Here is a 20,589-nt window from a genome sequence, read left to right as displayed (position 1 = left end):
TGACCTGGTTGGGGGAGAAGAGGAGAAGAAAGGAGGAGGGAGGTGGAGGAGCTACCATGAGGGGAGAGAGACCATGAGAACATGGCCAGGAGAAACAGCAAGTATCTGGGGTACACCGCTGGGGAGGCAGCCAGGCCAGCAGTTAGAAGAGTAGATTAAGGATTATTCCCCAGTAATTTGTCAAAAACATGTAAAATAACCATAGTCTGAGTATCTTTTATTTGTAAGACAGTCCAGGATAAGCTTAAATCATTTGTACTGGACTGTTCCCACCCTCAAGGCAGCCCAAACCCCAAGTAACTTAAGTCATCATAGCCCTGGAACTAGATAACAAAAGTAAAGGAAGACAGGACGGTAGCATGGGCTAGCCCCCCTCAGACACCTTCAGTGTCTCTTTCCTTCTATTTCACTTTTACTGATGTCAAAAGGCATGGGTAGAGTGTGGTTGGAGTGGAGAAATTGCCCTCAGGAGTATGTATGTACCTTTAAGCCCACAGACAGCAGATTCCTCCTGATGTCTTCCAACTGTATCTAGTCCCCTGGTGTCTCAATGGTAGAGGCTGGGATCTTCCTGGTTGTTCTGGTAGCTGGATCTGCCTAGCCAGGAAATATTCTTAGGCTGTGGTCAGTCCTTTGGCTCCTATGGACCATAGTAGGAAGAGGGGACCCCACCCTGCTCACTGGTGAAAGATGGCAGGCACATTGGAAGTACTAATGTAGACCATAATAACCCTTCCTAAGCTTGCATCTCTGAGCACAGCAATGTACTAGATTCATGTACAGACAATATACATGTCACACCTTATGGAGTAAGGGAACCATTGCTGTGGTCAGATCCATGAATCCTGTTTAAACCTGTTTAAAAAGATCATGGGACGTGTGCTTTGCCATGGGGGTAGAAAATCTTTCTTGTTCTCTGTACAGGTAGGAGGAATAGGAGCATCTCTGTCTCTGTCTCTATGTCTCTCTCTGTCTCTCTCTCTCTTCTCTGTCTGTCTCTCTGTCTGTGTGTTTATGTGTGTGTCTGTGTCTGTGTGTGTGTACGTGTCTGTGTGTCTGTGTGTGTCTGAGTGTGTCTGAGTGTGTGTATATGTGTGTGTCTGTGTGTATGTGTGTGTGTGTGTGTGTGTGTGTGTGTGTGTTCATGTTGTTTCTCAGGTGCTGTCTGCCTTTTCCTGTGACAAAGTCTTACTGGCCTGGAACTTACAAAGTAGGCCTGACTGGCTGACCAGAAAGCCCCAGTGGTCTGCCTGTCTGTGCTTCCCCGGTATAGGGGTTAAAAACACCTGCCGCCACACCTGGCTTTTTAAAAGTGGGTTCTGGGAATCAAACATTGGTCCTAGTACCGGTGAGACAATCACTTTAGTGACTGAGCCATCTCTCCAGCAAAGAGCAACATTTTTTTTAAGTGTCCCATAAGAGAATGTCTTTTAAAGGCCATACAGACTACATAAGAGGCAATCCGAATGATCAAGGAAATTTAGTGAAGTCTTCCAGTTGCTTTTGTTTCTTCAGTTTAACCAGGAAGTATAGTAGTGATTGGGCAGGAGGGACTTTATGATGGGGATTTTGAGTTCAGATACCCCCAAGTGCTGGCCTGAATAAAGAAGGAAGCAGGGGGAGGAACTGTCAGTCAGAACCCATCCTCGCCCACGCATCTATAATTACAACAGTGGTTGCAGCGCAACTCAAAAAACATAAACAGGCTGAGCTGGCCTAAGCCCAGGGCACTATTTATAACCTCCATGAACCTACTTATAGCCTCGACGCCCTCTTTGAAACAAGCCCGTGGATGGGCAGCAGAGACATGGGCCAGTCTTGACTGTGAGGTCACACATCTTAAGGTTCAGCACGGTCCAGTACACACATTTCGAGCAAGTATGGGGATACTCAGCCATCCTGACAGAGGCACATCTCAGAGTAAACATCTTCTCGGGGCAGGCCAGACAGGAACACAGAGCCAAAGGTCTTGCAACTCAGACTCGGAAATTACAGGGTTCATCTGGGAGATGTGACAGGGCCTCGTCACTGGTCACTAGTGATACTGGATTTGGCCTGAAGCACACTTGTTTAGTCAAGACAGGAAGTGGCCAAGAAGTGTGACCCAGAGGAAGGCCGGGGACCAGGTTGTCAGACAGCTCTGCGTTGGCCTGCCCGGCCTTGACCAAGTTTCTTGACTTCTCTGAGGCTTAGGTTTTTCTCCTTCTATGTGATGGAAAGACTAAAGACGCCTCTCCTTGGGGCATACACTGCCTCATGGTTCTGTAGTATCAATGTGAATAACTTAGTCAATAGAAAAGCAAAGTTTTCTGAAAGTGTTGGCTCATCCAACTCATGGTGGATAATTCTTTATCGACTTTGAGATGGTCCTTGTTACGAAGAAATAAAAAAGTAAAACAAGCCTAAGGCCGAGGAGACGATAGCTCAGTCGATAAAGAGCCAGTCGTGGAAGCATGTAGCTCTGATCCCAGAACTCCCTTGGGGAGATCAGAGTCAGAACCAGGAGGATTGTGGGAAGGTCGTGAGATGTGAAGAACAGAAAAGCAGCAGAAAGGCCTGCTTCGAACATGGTGGAAGGTGAGGATCAAAACCGGAAAGTATTAGTCCCAGGCCTTCACACACATGACACGGCACAAGCATGCCTACACACATGCATGCACGCACAGATTCAAACACACAGAGACACATGCAGACGCAGAAACACAAAGACACACACAGACACCCACACAAATACAGACACAGACACACCCAGAGAGATACATACACATACAGACACACACATACAGACACACAAAGAGACATAGACTCACTCACAAACACACAAAAAGGTACACACACACACACACACACACACACACACACACACACACACACAGAGCTAATTAAGAACTGAAGCACCGAAAGATATTTTTAGAGATGTCTCTCCTACAGAGCTGATGTTAATTATTTCAGAGGGTTTAGAATATATTTGATTGCTTCAGATTTCTGCATCTTAATATTCAAAGGTAATATTATTTACATTGCGTAATTGTAAATGTCTCACACAGTTTAATGAGGAGTCCATTTGATGGGAAAACGAGCCTTTCCTCTTGTTGATCTTCAAACACTGGAAGACTGGACTGACCCTCCACACCTTTTCTCCTATCCTGGCTCACAGTCAGGACTTTCTCCCTTGGCACAGAAAGTCAGTTCAATCCCTTCAGAAACCTGGTTTTCTTTTTCCTTTGAGCGTTCCTGATGCATCCGCACACTCTCCTCCCAGCTGTGTCTGACTCTCTGAGCATGAACACCATCCAGATGAATCTCTTTCTCAAGCATTTTGAGTCTGCTTCCTTTCCCAAAGGTGGATGATGCAAGCTTAGGGAATATAAATCACATTTTGCCTTTCTGGTTTGTAGATAGACCTATAGTAAACACAAGAAAAAGCATGCAGATTATTCCAAAGTAAAAAAATAAAGTTATTTACTCAGGAGATGGGGGTAGGTGTGAGTTCAAAACCACCCTGGTCCACAATAGCAAAACCATATCTCAAAAGAAAAAAAGAAATCTGGATTTCTGCTTTTATGAGTCTAGCTAATCACACGTGTGCCTTTGAATGCATTTTTATGTGTTTACGCATGAACATGCCAAACCTTTAATCATGAATTCCCCTTGCAGAGTCATTGCACCAGAACCAAACTGATGTTTACATGGAGGGTAACTCTGGTGGGTTGTTGATCTTGTACTCAAGGCCGTTGTGAGCATTCTCAGAGGTTATACCCGACACTCATGGCTTCATCCCTCTTCCACACCATGGAAAATGGCCTTTCTTTATCCAATATAAACCCTTTGTGAGCTCTGTTACCATATGCACTCACAGCTAAGCAAATATGAACGCGCAGAGAGTTGAAGTACCCTTGCTTGGGGATCCTTGGCGAGTAACTGGCCACCCCGAAAATCTAAACCAAAGTGTAAGCAATTGTTCTCAAAGTAATGGCTGTTCTGAGAGGAAGAACAGGCAGAATGCTCCAGGATTGGCCCACATAGGAGCTCCGTGGCAAAAGGAACAGTTGAAGGGACTTGTCCTTTGCTCGGTGTATGGACTATGCCCATGACAGCCATGGACAGTCCGGATGGCTCTCCCACAGTCCTTTCTTGCCTGCCTACCAAAGCCCTGATCTCAGCACTCCCCTTGAAAGTCGCTGCATGCCTGCTATGCTGCAACGTGTCCCATCTCGAATGAAGCCTACCACAACGTTTTGTGAATTGAGTAACACATAAGAAGGCTATCTGGCTCCTTACTAACATCAACATAATGACATAGAATATCACATAAGAACAGATCGACCCATTTTATTGAAGGGTAAAGAATTACAAGGAGAGAAACACCCCCTCACCTCCCCCCACACCGTTCCTTTCTAAGCACCCAAGCTTTATTCTGAGATCTCACATCACCTCCTGGCATCTCCCCCCTCCCCCCCACCCAGAAGTTTTGATGTGTACCTCACACACGGAAAAAAAATAATTTACAAGGAAAGAGAGATAAAAGCGCCTACGAAAATAAGTTGTATTTTGGTGGTTTTCTATTTTTCTGGCTCTCCCGCACATGTTCTCCTGTGTGATGATAATTGAGGAGTTGGAGTGAATTGTGCTTCAGAGATTGTGAGGTCGACTTCTGTGTCTGTTCTCCTTTAAGGGAGGAGATAAGGGAGTCCCAAGAGAGAGGTAATAGTAGCCAAGGTCACCCAGCCAGGCAATACTCAAGTTGGGATTTTTATCTGTGTCTCTTCAAAAGCAGCGTATCATGAACTCGGGGTTTTAAGCCACACTTTTAAAATCTAGCATCGCATAAAACTTTTAAAGCCCCAGCGCTGGGTGATATTTGAGCTATTTTGAGGGAAACGGTAATTGACATTTAAAGATATCTTGTCTCCTAGCAACCAGAGGAGTTCCTTGGAGTTCACTTAAGCTTCAAGAAGACTCACACCCGGAACCAGGCTGACTGACACCCAGCTTCTCCCCTGCCTAAGTTCTGGGGCTGCCATGGGACACGGTGTGTTTGGCTGGTTCTGAAGGAGGAGAGGGTGAGAGAGGGGAGGTGACTAACATGTGTGTCATCAACCAGAGACGAATTAAAAGAAGTGCCTTTTCCTTGGAACTGTATTGATCAGGGCACAGTGAAAGAACCCGGAAGAGCAGAATTAAATCCTAGTTACATCCCTTCCCCCGCGCCCACCGGAGTGAGCGAGAGTGTGAGTCTGGGACACTGTCCTTCAGACTCTTTCCCACTCAGACCCCACGTTATTCTGAGTAAGCTGCCCTTTTCTGTTCCACCAGAGAGAGATGCACTTCTTGCCTTCTCAGTAACTGGAGTTTGGCTATTTGAGCTTGATTCCCCGCAGCGCCCCAGTCCTGGGTGTTGTCTCTCTCTTATGTATCTGTTCACAGATGGGTTTGTTTATCTTTGTGCAAATCTAACTAGGAGGGCGCTTGTTTCTAAAAAGCAAACATACATTCTCAGTCTGCGTTCCCCAACTCGTCACGGTTTCCAATTCCAGAGTCTCTGAGGGGTGATTAAGCAACCTTCATTCTTAAAAAGAAAATCAAACTTATCTTTCGTGTGGGGGGGGGGGTGAAAAGGGAAGGGAAGAAGGGGAGATGAGGGAAGGAAGAGAGGGGTGGGAAGGAGAGAGGTGGGGGAGGGCTGAAGAAAGGGAGGAGAAGAGGGAAGGGGAGGGAGCAGGGGAAGAGGGAGAGGGAGAGAGAGGGAGAGAGAGAGAAAGAAAGAAAGAAAAGGAGAAAGAGAGAGAGAGAGAGAGAGAGAGAGGGAGGGAGGGAGAGAACTGCTATAGCATGCCTGAGTCAGTCAGAAGACAACCTCAGGCGATGCTCTTTGCTTTCCATCATGAGATAGTCTCTTCCTTGCCACTGTGTTTGCCCAACTAGATGGCATAAAGGTTTCTTGGGATTCTGTCTCTGTCTCCTAGCCAACCACAGAGAGCCCTGTGGAGTTACAGACATGTGACACCTCTCCTGCCTTTATGTGTGTTCTCGGGATCCAAACTCGGGGCCACCTGCTTGCAAGGCGACGGATTTACCCACTGACCCATCTCCCTTCCTCCTTCCAGCCCGTTTGCGAGCGCCCTTTTCACTAATCCTGAAAATATAAAATGGCGGGAGACAGTTTCAGCATGTGGTAGTGTAAGAGTTGAAGCCACAAGTATAGAACCCCAGGGAAAATATGAAACTCACTGGATGAGGTTGTCCCCTTCTCTAGGACGGGGGCAGCCTTGCCAGCCAGACACACCCACAGGTTACAGTCTGAGGGTCCTGTGTGTTATAGCAGCACGCTCACCTGTCAACTCCCCAGCCTTCCCTCCCCTGTGTCTGGCACTGCTCCAGGAATAGGAGATTTGAGGTTGGGAAAGAGCCGTGCTCCTGGGTTTGAGATGCTCAGAATTAAAGATGAATACAGATGCTGAAGCAAAGCATTTGTATGTGATAGATGACGGAGACATAGGAAGACATCTGCTGGCCTTTAGGAAAGAGAGGAGCTCCAATCTCAGGGGATGCAGGACATCTTCCCGGTGAAGGGAAGTTCAACTGAACACACGGGTGTCCTACTGTAGAGAGAGTGACAATGTAGGTGTATTATCTTATGAAATAACATGTCCGTTTGCTTTCTAGTGCTTCTGTCTCTTCTGCCTCTTGATTTGGATACACATGCACATGCACACATGCACACATGTGCACACACATACACATACAGACACATGCACACATACACACACGAACACACATACACACATGTGTATACACACATACATACACATGTGTACACACATACACACATGCACATGCATACACATACACACACATACACATATACACACACATACACATATACACATAGAGACATGTGCACAAATGTACACTCATACACACACACACACACACACACACACACACACACATACACCCCACAACTCCTCTTTTGTAACTTTGTGGAAAATCCTAGCCTCCACTTCTTTACTGCCTGCCCTTCAACTTGTGCTCTCTCTAAGGCCATTCAGCTTTTGTTTTTGGTAAACCTTCTCCTTCCAGTTACTTCCTTTTGTGAGCTATTTATAAAGCAAGCAAAGATCCAGAAAATGTCAACAGAATTCGTAAGAAATCCAAGTGTCATTGCTGTCTCCTGTAAAACTGCCACTGCTTGGTTCCCATCAGTCAGACTAGTCTCACTCCCAGAGACTCTAGAAGGCCAGAACTCAGGAAAGAGGGAAACTGAGTGTGTTTTTCGACAACCTAGGTTCTGCTGGAATTGCAACTTCATATCAGAACTATAACCTGTAGCCGGACCCCTGCTGTCCCGAAGGTATGCACAGACCTTCCTCCTGCCTTCCCTTGAAGCCGGGAGTGCACAGCTGTTACCTGGGGATGGGACAGGCAGCGTCACCCTAGGGTATGGGTGCAGGGGTGTATTTGTTTAACTGTTCTGCCTAACCAGGTGTGCTGATACACATCTATAGGGAGTCGCACAAGGCACATCTACAATGTAAGCACCATTGGAGACAGAGGCAGGAAGATTGAAAGTTTAAGGCCAGCCTTGGTTACATAGCAAGACCTCATCCCAAAAGAACAAAATTATAAAAGAAAAATAACAAAAGAGAGCGGAAAAAAGAGACTGTGTCTGTCAATGGCTGTCACCAACGAGGTTCAGATTCATCCCCTATCCTCAGGTGTTTTGAGGACCCAATAGGGCCCACCTATGTAAACTCCCCAAGAGACTCCTAAAATCTATGGGTGAATTTTGCTTGCTTATTTGAGATGACACATTTTCTGTCTTTTTTAAACAATTGTTTGTTTTTACTTTATGGGTATAAATATTTTGTCTGCTTGTACGTGTGTGGGCCTCGTGGGTGCCAGGTGTTCATGGAAGTCAGGAGAGGGCATTGGATCTTCTGGAACTAGAATTTCAGACTGCCGTGAGCCTTCTTTCAAAGTGACAAGTGTTCTTAATGGCTGCCATTAAGCCAGCCTTCTCTTGTTATCTGAGCGAGCTCAGTGTATTGGTAAACCGGCATAGAAAGGCAAGGACAGAAAATCAACACATTTCGGGCAGAGAATCAACACAGAAAGACAGGCGGAAATAGTTTGGTGTTAACAGAGCAGGTAATGGAAGTTTGGGCATTTTAGTTTACAAGCAAAAGGCAAGAATGCAGTCATTCATCAAGCGCATGCCGGGGATTTCCTGGCCCTATCATTTCCCACTTATTGGGCAAGTTGCTTGATGCTCTAAGCTGTTTCTTCATCTTTAAAACATGTCCCATTTGGCCTGTGTGAACCAAAGAAAACGATGCTCTCAGGAAATCCACACGGCTTACTCAGAGTGTCGTGTTAGGCTAACCAAAGCTTTCAGGTAAGTATACCAAGGGAGCAGTGATTGTGACCATATCTAGCTATAAACAAAAAATGGTTCCCAGTCTACTGTCACTGCCCCTGCAAGGACACTCTTCTTTTCCTCTCAGAGTTCGCCTCTAGGAAGTCAGTGTTTCACTCCTGAAAGGATCCAGCTATCTGCAACACAAGCTTCTTGCTCTCTGGTTGTCCACAAGCTCCCTAAGAAGCTGAGGAAGTCCCTGAGCTTGTCACCAGGATGGATTAAGAGCAGCCAAGCCAACCTCTATTCCTGTGGGGCCTCCACCTGGGAAAAGGAGTCGGGACGCGATTGGAGCTGTATACGATGACTCGTTTGGAAAAGAAAATAGCTCTCTGCCTAAACCACGTGACTACGCACATCTTTGAGTAGCGACCTACAGAAGCCATGCAAGATGCCCATCGACATCCGAGGATACAAAGCAGGCGATTAAATGATAACAATGATCTAGATGCACCGGAATCACCCAATCAGAAAGAGGGCCATCTGTGTGTGGGCAAAAACAACCAAGCCACTGCTCAATAAAACAAACTCTTGAAAATGATGACTTAGCAATTGGTACTGATGTAGCAAACTGTCCACAACTTACAGAGCATAGTAAGAGCACAGGACAATGACAGAGGTGAAATGTATGGGAAGGAAACACCAAATCTAATTTTTTTAGTTGACTGTATTCCTAACTATTTAGACCAGTGGTTCTTAACCTTCCTCAAGCTGCGGCCTTTTAATACAGTTCTTCATCTTGTGGTGACCCCCCCAACCATAAAATTATTTTTGTGGCTACTTCATAACTGTAATTTTGCTACAGTTATGAATCATAATGTAAATATCTGTGTTTTCTGATGGTCTTAGTTGACCCTTGTGAAAGGGTCATTTCATTCCCAAATGGGTCACAATCCACAGGTTTAGGAACACTGATCTAGACTCTGAACTTACCTAAGGAAAGGTTTTGTTGGAGGGCAGAGTAAATATTACTCTGGGAGACAAGGGGGACCACTGAGGGACATCTCGAAGGGTATTTTGGATTGTGGAGATTGATACAATACTGTCCCTTGGTAAGCAGGTCTCCAGAGACTTACAGACCAGGCGACTGAGAGAAATCTTGGCAAGCACTTCCTCCCTCGTTTGAAGACGAGGAAATGGGGGCCACTAATAGGGGTAACCCTGTCTAAAGAATTCAGAGTCAATTACTGTACTGATCAGAGTGCAACTGGGAAAACCAATCAAACGTGGTGCCTGCCCTAGTTACTTTTTATGGCTATGGTAAAACACCGAAGCCAAGACAACATATTTTTTTAAAAAAAATCATTTAACTGGGCTTATAGCTCCAGAGAGTTGGAGTCCATGGTAGTGAAGTAAAATGATGTGGGGTGTGTGTGTGTGTGTGTGTGTGTATGTGTGTGTGTGTGTACAACTGAGAGCTCACACCTCAAAACCACAAACAGAAGCAGAGAGTTAACTGAAAATGGTGTAAGTCCTTGGAAATCTCAAAGCCTTCCCATAGTGACACGCCTCCTCCACCAAGGTCACACCTAATCCTTCCCAAACAATTCCATCAACTGGGGCCCTCCTATTCAATCCCATGAACCATGTGGAACTCCAGCAGAACCGGTCCTCCAAAAGTCACAGACCACAGCTTGGGACACTGCCGAGGCAGGCAGGGCAGAGGAGAAATCTCAGGCCTCTTCCTTATTCTTGCCCTCTTAGCACCCTGAGTGGTGAACCCCAGGAGGAAGCCAGGAAACACAGCTGGAGAAAGTAGAGGAATGTGACCCAGAAAAGGGCCGGGCTAAAACAAGGAAGGGCCACGGTGAGTCAATCATGTCTCCAGCGTTCCTTTATCCAGGGTTCTGCCTGGAAAAGAGCTGTCATTTGGTGGTAACCACAGGAGCTGCTTTCTCATGGGCAAACTATGTTAGTATTTTGTCAACAAACGCATTCCTGATCCGTCTCCTATCCAATGGGGAAAGGCTTCTACACAATGCAACCCTGAGTCAGCCCTTCTAAAGGGCAAGCATTTCTCTAGTATTGCTTGAGTTTCCATAGGATGAGTGCATTTCTTTTTCTTCATGGCTACATCTTGGAGAGGTAGGCCTCCTAAATTTTCGCATTTATGGTAGACACATTGCCGAGAAATGGCTTATGTAGTAGGTAAGGACTTAAACCCCTTGGCATAGCCATGGACCCCCCACCTAAGTTACTCTAATTAGTTGTCAGTAAAACTCATGTTCTTCTTATGTATATAGGGTTCCAAGATGAGTCGCCAATCTCTAGCTTGCCAGGAACAATAACCCCTAAGTTCTCTTTCTAGAAGAACTCTAATAACTGGTGACTGGCCAGACAGGGTTAAAGGTCAAAATAATTAACATCTAACTTACCACGGTAGCTGACCCATCAGACCAACCACTGTCCCCAAGAGAGCCCTTGTATCAGGGGGGCAGTGCAACTTTTAACTGTTGCATTGTCTGATTGGTATTGAGGACAGTGTGGTTGGGGGGAAGTCAGGGCAGCTACTCAACTCTTTCCTCAACCTCTCTGCATGCAGTCTAAGACTCAACTTTACCGAGAGGATCATAAAACAGGATGCACCCTGACAGCATGCCAAGTTCTTCCAGGGACCCTGGCAAAGAAATCCCAGTTGCTGACTCCGGGTTGGCTGGGAGCCTCTTTCCTCACCCCAGGTGGAGAGGCCTGAATCAGCTCCAGATTAGCATTTCTTAGGTCTCCGTCCTAGCACAGTGCAACACAAGAAACCAGCAAAGGGCGATGCTAGAATGAATGCTCACAGAATGGTCGAAAGTTTGCAAAGCGCTCTCTCTCTCTCTCTCTCTCTCTCTCTCTCTCTCTCTCTCTCTCTCTCTCTCTCTCCCTGAAGGTTTTTCTTTCTCTTTTTTTCCTTTGCCAAGATCTTCCAGAAAAAAAAAAGCAGAACTTTTGCCCAGACAGAGCAAACATGTCACAGAGTTCTGCTTTCATCGTGTGTTAAGTGGAAATGATTGGGCAAGGGAGTAGTAAGATTCCTCTCCACGTTTCCTCTGAGTTGGGGGGTTGGTCCTGCACACTCAGACTGACACTGCAAAGTGCGAAAGCTTGCGCTCAGCACCCTCGAGTCCCACCCTGCCTCAGCCACCTGCCATCTGGGGTAATCTGCCCAGAATGTGGCTGAAGGCGCTGCTTCCTGGATGCATACATACATATAAAGATGGGGGGCATTTTTGACAACTTCTGCTCTAGGCGTGCATAGAAGACAAGGTTCTGCCATTGGGTTGTAATAACTGAAGTCCATCCAGGACACTTCTGTCTCTCATGACTGACAACTGAGTTCAAGACCAGTAGGGCTCTTGGCCGCTTTGTCCTAAAATAAGTGTTAGATAGTTCCAGACGGAATCAATACTCCCAGGGAGCCATTGCATTTATTTAAAAAGGAACGTAAAAAGGAAGGTATACCTGTGTGGAGGTGTGTGCTGGGGTGCATGTGTGGAGCCCAGGAGGACATTAGGTGTGCCGGTGACCACTCTGTTTTCTTCTCTTGAGACAAGGTCTGTCACTGAACTGGGTTAGCCACTGCCAAGTCTGTCTCCCCACTCCCAGCCCTACCCCCACCTCCGACACTAGAGCTGGGATTACAGACACTTGGAATTATGTCAATTTTTTACATGAACTTCGGAGATTTGAACTCGGGTCCTCGTGCTTGTGCAGCAAGCACTCTTAGCCACCTCCCCAGCCTCTTCCACTCTCTCCATTGTATAGGTGAGCAGACTTGGCTCAGCTCCCTTTGGCACATGGAAGGGTAGCACGGTTGCTGGTCCTGACACTGCCTAGCCGTACGTGCTGCAGTACGCAAACCATTTAGGCTAGGTAAGCTTTGGATTAGAGCCGTCGCATACGTCATTCGACATCAAATAGGGTTGCATTTTAGAATCCCCCGTGGGAAGCTTTCTAAAAATTCTGATGCTCGAGACTCTCCCCCCAGAGCCACTATCAGAAGCACTAATCACGTGACTGGTCTTACTTTCAACTCTCCAGATGGTTAGAATAAGTAGCCAGGCTTAGAAACACTGCCTGAGACCTTTGTTTTTTTTTTTTTTTTTTTTTGGTTTTTTTTTTGTTTGTTTTTTTTTTTTTTTTTGTTCTTTTTTTCGGAGCTGGGGACCGAACCCAGGGCCTTGCGCTTCCTAGGTAAGCACTCTACCACTGAGCTAAATCCCCAGCCCGGAGATCTTTGTTTTGATAAACTTCAGTTCTCTTACCTGTAACAGTGGCGGCTGCCCCACCTCCCAGCCCTGGGAGCGGTCCGGTGTCATAGCCCCAGATCCGCTGATTGTTAGCGCAGTGACCGCGAACAACCTACTTGATGTTTCTTGGTCTTAGGCAATACTCTGACTTAGGCGCCTTACAAAAATTCAATTTTGAAACTCGGATGAGATGTGTTTGTAGAGCGCTGCCACCTGACTCATGGTAAACATGGTATTATTGGTCAATGCCGGTATGGAGAAAGAGTTCCCAGGGTTCTCTGGGACACTAAGCCCACGCCAATTGGTTGCCTTCAGATGATGTGTCATTGTTACTGTGAATTGTGGTTCTCAAGCCCGGGTGGGTTTGCGGGGGCGGGGGAGGGCGCTGGGAGGCAGGATGGATTTTAAATTATGGGAAAGAAGGAAAAGGTTGCATACAGGAGATGTAAAACTAAGAAGTATGTTTCAGAAGGAGAAAGGGGTGATCTGATCCATTTCTCCAGGGAGAGAACTCTTGGAAGCAGCCTGATATAAGTAAGTGGTAATAACTTCCCAGGAAGCTGATGGCGCTGAGGTGGGTTCTGAACCCGCGCATATGGGGCTCCCCGGGGCCAATAAACCAGAATGAGGAGTGCACACACTTCAGGCTTTATGCCTCAGCCAGGGAAACTGGGATGTCTCAACAGCTTGGGAATGAGGACTAAGCTGCTGCCCGAATCCACTCTCAGAGGATACTCTGGGCTCCCCATGTGTGTAAAATAGCTGCATCAGCTGCCAACGCGTTACTAAAACTCTGCAAGGTGAAGCTGACTAACCCTTTGCCCTCGGCAACTCAGAGCCCTGGGAGCGCAATATCTGGTCCAGTAAATGGGGCCACTAGACCCTGCCTCCTTGGAAACTGGAGGACATTTTAACAACTCCCCCCAAAAGATGGCAGAGGGAAAAGTTTTAGCACTGTGAGACACTTTATGATACTTCATGTTTTCCAGCACAGACTTTATTTAGTCTCATGCAGAAAGCCAAGGGACTTCCCTTGAGGCTCGCCTTTTTTTTTTTTCTTCACCATAGAAAGGTTATGTCATGCTGAAGGGTTGGAGCTTAAGATGGAAACGGCTTCCCAGGGAAGCTGGGTGTGGCTGGCCCTAGGCCTCTCTGTTCAGGGACTCATGGTCTCGGACAGCTACCCCGTAGCATTGTATGAGGTCTCACTGGTGGGACAGAAGGATACTACTGCTACTTATGAGTGTGTGCATGTGCGTGAGCATGTGCATGTATGCCTAGACTATTAATTCAATATTTGCGTCTCTTATCCAGCTTAGCGAGCCAGTCTTATAACTTCACTGGGTACATTCAGTACCCATCCAGTGTTCTGTCCTAGTATGCGCAGTTCTTGAGGACGCATTTGTCAATCTCCTGGTGTCCGGTGAGTCCGGGGTAGTCAAGATACCTCTTCTAAGCACTCCCTGTGGAAACGTACGAGCATTTTAGTGACTCGAGAAGGGAGTGTTATGTTAGAGTGCTATACAGTGGGGATCCAAGTTCTGACTAGACCTCAACTAGGAATGGACACTTTCTGATAAGAGAGGAAGCTGTGACCTCACAAGCCATTCCATTGCAGAGTCACAGGCAATAGAGTCAGTAAGGAGGCACAGCATGTCACCTTATGGAGAACAACAACTTCTAGGTTAATTAACAGCCCTGTCTCTCTTGGGATGTATTGGTAGAACCATTCTTTCAACCTGAAGTCTGTGTGAGCAACACCAGGTCCCCGAGAGCAACTGCATTAACAACCCGGATCAAATGGCCTCAGAGAGTAATAAGAGCTTTAAAATAAGGACAACACCATGCTTGCCCAATACCACTGGACAAGAACCTTACAAACATAGAGAACAAGGCCGGCTCATGGGTCTCTTCTGCAAAAGCCGGTCATGAGTCACTGGCTGGTCCCACAGGGTGTGAGTGTGTGAGGTACCTGTTTCAGGACCCATTGATCAGTTATCCTACCTTCTTCGAAGCCTTCTCCAGGGTTCCCCTGCACACACATTAGCCACAGCGTGCCATTTCCTGATAGTCCTTTGAGGGATGTTAGACAAAGCTCCTATTACACAATAGTCAGAAATAGTGAAGGACAGGTTAGAAAGCTTTCTCTCCTCCATCAGTGATTGCTGTAAGCCTTCATTTGGGCTTTCTTCTTCTGTGCTTCTTCCCCAAACAGGAAAGGAGGGAGGAAGGGAAGAAGGTTGGAAAGAAGGGAGGGAGGAAGAGGAAGGAGGAATGAATCCATTGCAACTAGTAACTGCTGAATAACCCTTGGTAGAGAGGATGATGGGGTTGAAGACATATCAGTCTCCTGAGAGCCCTCCGAGCCAGTTCCAGACGGCAGACCGACCTCTGGTTCTTCTGAGGGGAAGCACTTTGTTACCCAGCAGGAAGCAACCTCAATGAGTGTGGAAGCAGACCTGTGTCTAAATGTTCTCAAGCCTCATTCCATCAGTTTTCTCCTCTGCAGACAGGGCTGTTCCTCACAGGTCTGAGAACCACAGAACAATGTGGAGGTGGAAAAGCCCCTGACACCTTCAAGTGCAGCTTCAGATGTCCCTTGCAGTGTCATGCTGAGTGCCTTTCCCAACATCCAGCATTGCTGGATTCCTGATCCTCATAGAATCGGCTGTCATTTGTTGGGTACCTACTGTGCAACCCACAGTAGCACTGTTTCATGCCCATGCTGTGAGCTTCACAGCCTCTGCGGGGGGTGGGCAGTACTATGGCCTCTACTTGGGGGACCGGAAGCATTAACTAGGAAAGATTTGGATCCAGTCAGAGCTGCCCCTGCCATCTGTGCCAGGGACAGGCTTCAAATCCTGATCTTTGTACTGAGTATCTCTGTCGCCTCTGGCCTACAGAGGAAGTTTGGGCCATCTCTGAAGCTGAGCTAGCTCGAGGCCTGAGACACTACCTTATTACCCGTACCCCTTTGCTCCCTTCTACCGGATCGATTTCAATATATTTTTTTCTTCCTTAAATATTCCAAGAAAAAGATTAAGGGACCTTCTGGTGAGCTGAAAATTCACGTGTGACCTTTGAACTTTACAATTTTCACTCTGTGTGGGGGGCACGGGGGGGGGTGGTCGGGTTGGTTCAACATGGTTAATTAGACTGAAAGTGTTACGCTCGCACAGAACCGTCAAAGTCAGTGGCAGTGTCATAGGAAACTAAGGATGTCCACAGTACTTAGGCACCGAGCATCCCCCCGGCCGGCTCTGGGTCTGCCTGGGCTGGCGTCTGATGCCCTGCCTGAGAAGATCGAACGAGAGATGAATCACCTGCCGCGGTGGTATGTGCTATTTCCAAGCCGCTTGGCTCATGAGTCCTGCACAATGTTGCAGCCCACTCTCGTTTGTCACACCAGAGGCTTCCTTTTGAGTAAACAGCGGTCCACACTTCTGTTGGTTCTGAGTCACCACTTAGTGTTCACGCTGAAATGCCAGCTCCGTCCTCAGCACAGTATGCAGCGTGAAACCAAGTGGGCAGGGCGAGATCGGTACTTCCCATGGAAACTTCCGTGTCCCACAACGCAGTGGAGCCTCCGGGAGGGTCTCTCACAGCATCCTTACAGGGCTGCCGTTCTGTCACAGCCACCTTCTCCTCTCAGCAAAGCCCTTCTGATAGCTGAGGAGGGACAAGAAGAGGCAGTCCAGTGAGTTGCCCAAGGACCCCGGAGTCTTTTAAATGACCTGGTTAAATCACCTCATATGATCTCACACCTTGTCTCACAGGCACCCCCCTCTTCCGGTCAAGTAACATCACCATAGCGTCTTCCGTTTGACATGCTACTATGACATCATCATAACATCTTCCGTTTGACATGCTACTTCACTTCTCTCTCTCTCTCTCTCTCTCTCTCTCTCTCTCTCTCTCTCTCTCTCTCTCTCTCTCTCTGTGTGTGTGTGTGTGTGTGTGTATTTTGCCATCTCTCCGTACAATAGCTGACTGGACCCAACTCAAGCATTCCTGCCTCCCTCAAAGTCTTGTCAGACAAGTGACTCTCCCCAGAAGAACCCTCTCCCATCAAAGAACAGCTGACTCCACTGTACCGTGTCCCATGTGTTGTGACCACACCATCGCTTATTGCATTGGATCCCATAACTTATTAGATGTGAATTATTAGATATGAATATACCTTCCTGGGCCACAGACTTGAAAAGTTTCTAAAATGGCTAATACAGCTGTAAGTAGCAAGAAGTCCAGCCAATCAGTAGCTGGGAAAACTAGGGGACTATCTATTTTTTAAAAATACATTTTTCTGGACAGATAACATTGTTATGACAATTTCATGATATCTTTGGGGCTCTTTTTTGTTTGTTTGTTTGTTTGTTTGTTTGAGAGGATCTCACTTGATAACCCTGGTTGTCACTATGTAGACAAGGCTGGCCTCAAACTCATGGAGATTCACGTACCTCTGCCTCCTTAGTACAAGATTAAAGATGTGTACCAGCATACCACACCCAAATTTATATCTCGAGGTACCCTGCTTCTTTCTACATTTCTGCTCAGCTATCTTTATCCTGTGGTTATTTTCCTCTGCCTCTCCCCCAGTGGTCTTAAAATGGCTGGTCCGTTACCATTTCTACTTTCAAGGTGGGCAAAAAGGTTGACCCAATACACAATAAGGTGCCAGTAACCAAGCCTGCCCCTCTAATAATAGCTCTTCTTCCCTTTCAGTGGTGGGAATGAGGCTATCTTGATATCAGAAAGAGGAGGTAAGATAGACTATTCAGTTGGATTATACTGAGATGCCAAAGATAGCCAGGGTTTGCTTAGCAACACAGAAGAGAAGTGTTAGCATCGAGTGCACATGTATCAGTGTCTACCGTGTGTGCAGGAATTATGGTTTCTTGTCAGTCTCTCTTTGGGGCTTAGCATAGAGCATGGCAGAATAAATAAACAACAAAGACAGGATCTGGAGCTCTGGGTGGCCCAATCCAGTGTTATCTGTACAGTGAGTCTGCATGTCTTCCTATTACAGGCTTGGAGATATTTGGGGATGCAGGCATATATGGCTGCCATGAGTCCCTCATTTCCATTGTTAAAGTCGTGGTTTTGAGAGCCTCGCTAGGTCCTTGGGACATCTCTCTGTCAGTCCCTACTCTATGGAAGGTCTCTCAGCTACAGAGCAGACTCCCCTTGGTCTATCTAAGACCATTGCCTACTCCTGTATGACACGACGGTCATTTTCAGATTTTCAAGGTTATAAACAACCTTTCTGTGAATATCTTTGAAAAACATTCAGGTTCCTTCTTACTGTTTTCTTAGTCTACACTCGAACGAGAAGAAACCTTGAGTTAAGAACGAACTCATCTTTAAGGTCTCTACAGGATCCTGGTTATGTTCCCTTGCATAACTTCGATTCTTCCCTGCTGTGCTGATGGCTTCCCTTCTGAAAGTTTTCATTGTCACATGCTTATCCCCAGGGCCATCTCTCTCCCTTTCCCAGATCGCAGCAGAACTACCACACACTAGAAGCCAAGATGGAGGATTTGGGACGCTAGCGTTTTTCTTATTCTATTATGTGAGAATACATTTCTCTCTGGGAGACAGAGGGCCACAGAGTCTGTGTGTATACAGATGGTATTTATTAAATACTTTATGCTGGGCCTATGGCATTATCCCATGCGCCCATTGGTGTCTAGAGATTTGTTCGTTTGTTTATCTTTTCCCCACTGTTCACCAAGTTACCAAGTTGTGTCCGTTTTCCCTCCTAAGTGCTGTCATCATCTTTGTGGAAGTAGTTGCCTATAGGGATTAAGTCGGTGCCTCACGCATACTAGGTGTGCTGGACCCTAACTAAGACACTAGGCAAGCAACTTAACCACTAAGCTCCATCCTCAGCCCTCTGCTTCCAATGCATCTTCATGACCTTGTGTCAGACCCGTGCTCAACATGACCCCGCCCTTCCTGCTTGCCCTCTATTTCTGAACACCCACGCCTTCAACCCATAAGCTGTTTGGCTCCAGTTCTTCTAAATACGCATGGCTATATCCCAGTCCCGTTTCCTCTCTTGACTCAAAAGCCACTCCTACACCACCGTGGTTCCCCATACACTACATCCTTTTCATGCTCACTTGCAAACGAAGGGTCCAAGGACAAGATGCCACCCGGGGAGCTCTTTGGTCTACCCCTCCACGGTTCCCAACCTTCAGAGAATGCTCTTAGATCCACCTCAGTCACGTCTTCCTTTCATGCGGAGGTACAGAGGGAAACTCGTGTCCTGTGCATCCTCCCTCGTTACTTCAAATGGCAAATTTACATTTTCTGTTAAGAGCCTACTCTAGAAAAAAGTGTGAGGCACTCGCTCCTTATGTCCCCGGCTAGAGGCCCCTTCCGTGTATCCCCAGAGCTTGGTGTACTCACCACATCTCTGCACTGTGACTGTGGGTTCAGTTGTCTCAGTCTTCCGCTGCCCCGAGAATCCCACGAAAGCCAGGATTGGCTCCTTCACTCCCCAGACTGAGGCTGTGCGGTAGGAGATGTGTGCTCTATGACTGGGTGATGCGTAGAGAGCTGAGAGTCAGCCAGAGGCTGGAGGAAGGACTGATCCTGGTAGAGCAGTGGTTCTCAAACTGTGGGTCGTGTGACCCCCTCAAAGGGGTCAACTGATCCTTTCACAGGGGTCACCTAAGACCATTGAAGAAAACGCAGATAGTTATGTTATAATTCAATAGCAGGTGCAAGTTTACAGTTACAGAAGTAACAACGAAAATAGTCTAATGCCTGGGGGTCATCACGGCACGAGGAACTGTATTAAGGGGTTGCAGCATTGGGAAGGTTGAGATGCACTGTGATATGCATTCACGCACATACACATACACATACATATACAGCACATACATATACAGCATGTACATACATATATATGTGTATATGCATATATGTTTATATATGTGTGTATACATGTGTATATGTGTGTATATGTGCATGTATATATAAATGTAATGTGTGTATATACATAGAATGACTCTATCCAGATTTGTAAACTGGACTATCTCCTCTCCTGTCTCATATCCACATGGCCCGTGTCCCTTCCCTTCCTGACGAGATAGAGGCGCACTGGACCCTGTGTGGATTACAAACACAGCCTTTCTCTTCTGGGATGTTGCTTTGCTTATGTGTGGAGAACCAACTGAATAACTAGACAATACATCTCACGGTTGTATAACATGACAGGGATGAGAACATCCTTGCTTCGAGAACTTTCTATGCACCCCCCTCCGTGTGTGTGTGTGTGCTTGAGTATGTGTGTGTGCTTGTGTGTATGTCCATGCTCCCCGAAACACACTGCATGCATGCTACAAATGTGCCCCCTCCCCCCCCATTATAAATAAGATTCTAGACTTGAAGGGCTTGGGAGCCTGCTTTGAGGAAGCAAACAGCTCCAAACTGATCCTTCACATCCTCCAGGACTCCCTGATAGCCTTACAAGCACAAACAGCCCTCGTGTGGGTGCAGTGAGGCAGGAGGACTCCTCCCAGGCTCCCACTGTATGGGTCTAGACTGAGCCTGAGTGCTCACAATTTGCCTAAAGCACATATAGTTGTATAGTTGGTAGCTTTGGTGGGTGAGAGAGGAATCTGATTTTCCTGCTGCTCATCCATCTCCTGGAAAGTGCCACTTAGGTTTGTTTCAAACTTATTCTTGGTCTCCCAGGAGCAGGCCTGCAAACCCAGTTCTAGCAGCAGCCCCCTCGTGTCAGCACTCCAAGGAAACAGCTCCCTCTTTAGGCAGACTCAGGGAATTCGGTCAGAGCATCCACTAGTGAACTCTCCCAGGTCCTTTTGCCTTAGGGTGTTCCAGCAATCCTGTGGTCACCAAAGCGATTTTATGTGGTGACTGGGGCCTGCTTTCGGTAGCCAGGACTCACACATTTGTCTGACTTCTCCA

The 20,589-nt window shown here is 46.9% G+C and overlaps 1 long non-coding RNA gene across 3 annotated transcripts in view; it reads right to left on the bottom strand.

Moving 5' to 3' along the window:
• Positions 1-2,913: 2,913 nt before the first annotated feature.
• Positions 2,914-20,589, bottom strand: part of LOC102550965 (uncharacterized) — a 30,851-nt gene continuing 13,175 nt past the window's right edge. For 2 of the 3 annotated variants that reach the window (XR_015645178.1, XR_015645180.1), the window contains 3 exons: positions 19,063-19,326; positions 14,656-16,320; positions 13,629-14,114 (listed from right to left, as the gene is read on the bottom strand). This is a non-coding gene — a long non-coding RNA (uncharacterized LOC102550965). Of the gene's footprint in view, positions 3,405-13,628; positions 14,115-14,655; positions 16,321-19,062; positions 19,327-20,589 lie in introns of those variants that run through there. The other variant, XR_015645179.1, reaches the window with a different exon arrangement.

The sequence above is a fragment of the Rattus norvegicus genome, chromosome 20 (genome assembly GCF_021556685.1).
Source record: "Rattus norvegicus strain SHRSP/BbbUtx chromosome 20, alternate assembly SHRSP_T2T, whole genome shotgun sequence".
In the NCBI taxonomy this organism is placed as follows: Eukaryota; Metazoa; Chordata; class Mammalia; order Rodentia; family Muridae; genus Rattus; species Rattus norvegicus.
This window is presented reverse-complemented; position numbering and strand designations above follow the sequence as displayed.